Below are 3744 nucleotides of genomic sequence, written 5' to 3' on the forward strand. Positions count from 1 at the left end.
TAACTTTACTATAATATTTACTTATTATCGCTGTACAATTGCGCCTACCAAACCCGTAGTGATTGTGCTAGGAGCTGGCTTCTTCTGGCACTCCAGCAGGGAATCCCAGTGTTTACTCAGGAATAGATGCCGGTGTCACCCTCTCCTCTGTCACAAAGAACAGCTTAGTTCCGCGAGATCCCTTAGTTCTGTCTGTGGCCGGTGAGGAGGGACTTCCTCACGATCTTTGCTTTTAGCTCTGTGATGGTTTCTTTTTCTCTGCCCTTCTCTTGGTTGCTCCTTGAAGGCCTGATCTGCCTTCTCATGCCCTTGGTTTGCTTCATGGGTTGTTTCTGGAACTTCTTGGCACTTTCGTGGCTGGACATGGTGGGGCTGCTCCTTCCTTAGCAGTGTCCCCCAAAGCGGTCACCTCACCGCACCCTCATGAATTCATGCCGGCAAAGTGCGCAGACCCCGGCAGGTGCTCCACTGCTGACTGAGCAGGACAACGGTGTGTCAATGACGTCAAAGAATATTAGGAAACCCCTCTTGCCACGCTCAATTAGATGATGCCGCCTAATGTTGGCAGGAAATAAACTGTTATAACAGTAGTCAAGAATTCGAAGCAGGACAGCTTTCTACTTGGATTTTCAATCAGCTGTCCATCCAGAGAGAAAGAAGAGCTGCTCAGTGTCGCCCTTGCCTTGGACACGGGCTTTTCAAAGGGATGTCTCCCACATGGATGCTTCTGAGTGGTTAGAAACCCTACTCTGTAGCTGTGCTTTTCGGGCCCTGATCTTCTCCACGCATCGCTTTGAGGCATGCCTGTCTTTTGGCAAGCCCTCAAGGTAAACCCTCTGAGAGGGAGGGCATTGTTTCTCTATTTAGACAAGGGCAGTTGATTTCACAGCCAGAACTCGTCATGGGGGGCGGCCAATATTCAGTGGCAAAGTGGCACAAGAATAGCATCTCTTATTTCTCAGCTGGGTCTGTCATTTATCAGCCGGGTGGTCTGGGTTCTCAGTTTTCACATCTGTAAAAGACGGGGCACTTCTGAATGACCCCCAAGCTCTTGTAAACGCTCTAATTTCCTCTGAGATTCTTAAATTAGAGATGGCAAGCCCGGGGGTGAGTGAGAGAGATGCCACAGAATCCACACAAAGCCACAGTATAAACATGGTCTTGCTGAGCAGCAACTGTTTTTAAGTGTTAAAACGAAATTTGGTTATCTTTTTTTTTTTAATTTTTTTCCCACTGGATTGCCTTGTACCTTTGTCAACAACCAGTTGGCCCAAGAATATGTGAATTTATTTCTGAATTCTATCGTCTACCTGAGCATTTCTTTAAATATTCCCATCACTTCATGAGTCACAGTCAGAATTGACTTGAAGGCCGTGGGGTTTTGTTTACTGAAGGCCAGAAGCCAGGAGCTTCGTGTGAATGAATTTATTTAGTTCTTAAAACCATCCTAAGCCATAGCTACTACCACTATCCTTTTTAACATAAATACTTTTATTGGCATATAATTCACATAACATACTCACTCAATCTGAGTTTAATTGAGTTTAATCACTCAATCTGAGCTGTCTAAATTAATATTCTCTACTGACCTCTAGGTTCTAATATCCATGGCTGCACGTAACTTGTATTCATGATTAACGGGTTTATTAAGGAAGTTAACAAGCTGTAATGCCAGGGAGAAATGCTCAGGGTTGAGCCGTTTATCAGGACATGCTACAGTTCTTTCAGGTCTAGTAAATGCTCCGAGGAGGATGCCACTGCACGGAAGGCTCAACGGGAAGGGACCCCACTCAAGCTCTGGGGTCACAAGCCCAGCTCCCTGAGCTCAGTGCCCAGAGGACCCCCTCCAGGAAGCCTCAACCCAAAGGCACTCAGCTCCACTTGGTGGGTCAGCAAGCCCAGCTCCCCAGCTAAGTGCCCTGATAAACAACTCAGCCCCGGGCACTTCTCTGCTGCCTTTACCACCTGCTTGCTCTGTGGATCGGGAAGTCCATCACTCTGTCCCACGTCCTGGCTCCTAATTCTGCTGCTGTTCCTCCTCTACTATTACAGCTGCCTTCTGGATCCAGGAGGTTCACCAGGCAGGCGTCTTGGGCCCAGAGGACATGCATGCGCAACTGTTAGCTCCTAGCTTTGGCTGGTAATAAGATCCTCGCTCCTGCTTCTCACACAGCAGGATGGCCCTCAAGGGAAGCCTGTTTGCCATGACTCACAGGTGAACGCTTTCAGTGTCTTCCCACTTTCTTATGTTTGCCAGGGAGGCAAACATTGTTCCGTGGGATTTAGAGACTTGGCCTAGAAGAGCCCTATGAGGTACTTCACTGGCCCTTCACAGTCACGTGGAGAAGGGCTGCGCAATCATCAACACAATCCGTTTCCGAACATCGTCTTCTTGTCCTCCTTGTTGTCAGATCCGCATGCCCCCAACTTCCCCTGCCATGTCCCTGCCGGTCCTTAGTTATTTTTATGATGTTCTTTTTGCTCATTTTGCCCCTAGCTAATTAGTAAACTGGCTACTGTTTTATAGATTTACTATCCTGGATTTCATATAATAAAAAAATCATACAAAGCACCAACCGAAAGCAAACAAAGGATTTCGACAAACCAGCAGTGACAAAACAGAGCAGAAAGGGCTCCATCAGAAAGAAAGCAGAGGCTATGAAAACTGACGCAAGTTTAAACGGGTTAAAAGGGAGATGAACTGGTAAGGTGTTAATATTTTAACCGAACGACATCTGCCAAATCTGCTTCACAATGCTCTGTGTCTGCTGGCCAGGCCACTCCCATCCTGGCCTATGGGCAGAGGGGCTTCACCAGAGGCTTAATCAATGTGAGGACCCTGTCTTCCACGGTCATCCATAGCTTCCTGCAAAACACGACTGTCATTTTTATTTGGTGGACCAGGACATGCGTCCAGAGCATTTCAATGGCCCTTTCACCCGGCCCGTATGGAGTCAATCAGTGTGACCTCCAGCCACGTCCGCAGTGCTTGTGCTCAGATGGCAGCCTCGGATGAGTGCAAAGGGCCCACCGAGACCCAGTGATCCGATTCTGCCACTCAGTGGGTCTCAACCCGAAGACAACAGGAGCATCCCCTGGGGAGTTTGTTACAAACACCGATTGTCAGATCAGAGGGCTATGAGAATGGGGCGTTTGAACAATTTCTGAAACCTAGTGAACTTCCAGCCTCCTGTTAAAAATGACAGCAAGCCTAGCAATAGTTAGAATAACTAGCAGTGGTGGAGCGATGATCTCACTACAGATGTTCACCATCAGTCAGTTAGCTGGTCACTCAGACCTGAGGCTTTTTGCAGCCCCCGGACAGAAGTCACGAGCTGACATTGTGCTTCTTCCCACCTTTCTTTCTACAGGCGTGACAGTCGACCAAATGATCGACATGCCTTTGTTTCATCTACTGATCAAATGGTCTTTATTCTCCAGTTTGTTCTGACAGCAGATATATATGAGGGGATCCCCCCAAAAACCAGAATTTTTTTCAAAGCTATGAATTTACAGTTTTTTATAAAACAGACTTATCACTTTCAAAGTACTCTCTGACACTTAATACTTTTGTCAAATCTGCGATTCCATTCTTGGAGACATTTCTCTAACTCATCTGTTTGGATGGCTGACAGCACCTCCCTTGTTTTTTAATTCACGCCTTCTACATTGTCAAATCGCTGTCCTTTCATGTCCCTCTTCATGCACAGACAAAAAAAGAAGTTGCACGGTGTGAGGTCAGGT

Source organism: Echinops telfairi, unplaced genomic scaffold (genome assembly GCF_000313985.2).
Source record: "Echinops telfairi isolate 266 unplaced genomic scaffold, ASM31398v2 ScPeMD7_2;HRSCAF=8, whole genome shotgun sequence".
Lineage (NCBI taxonomy): Eukaryota > Metazoa > Chordata > Mammalia > Afrosoricida > Tenrecidae > Echinops > Echinops telfairi.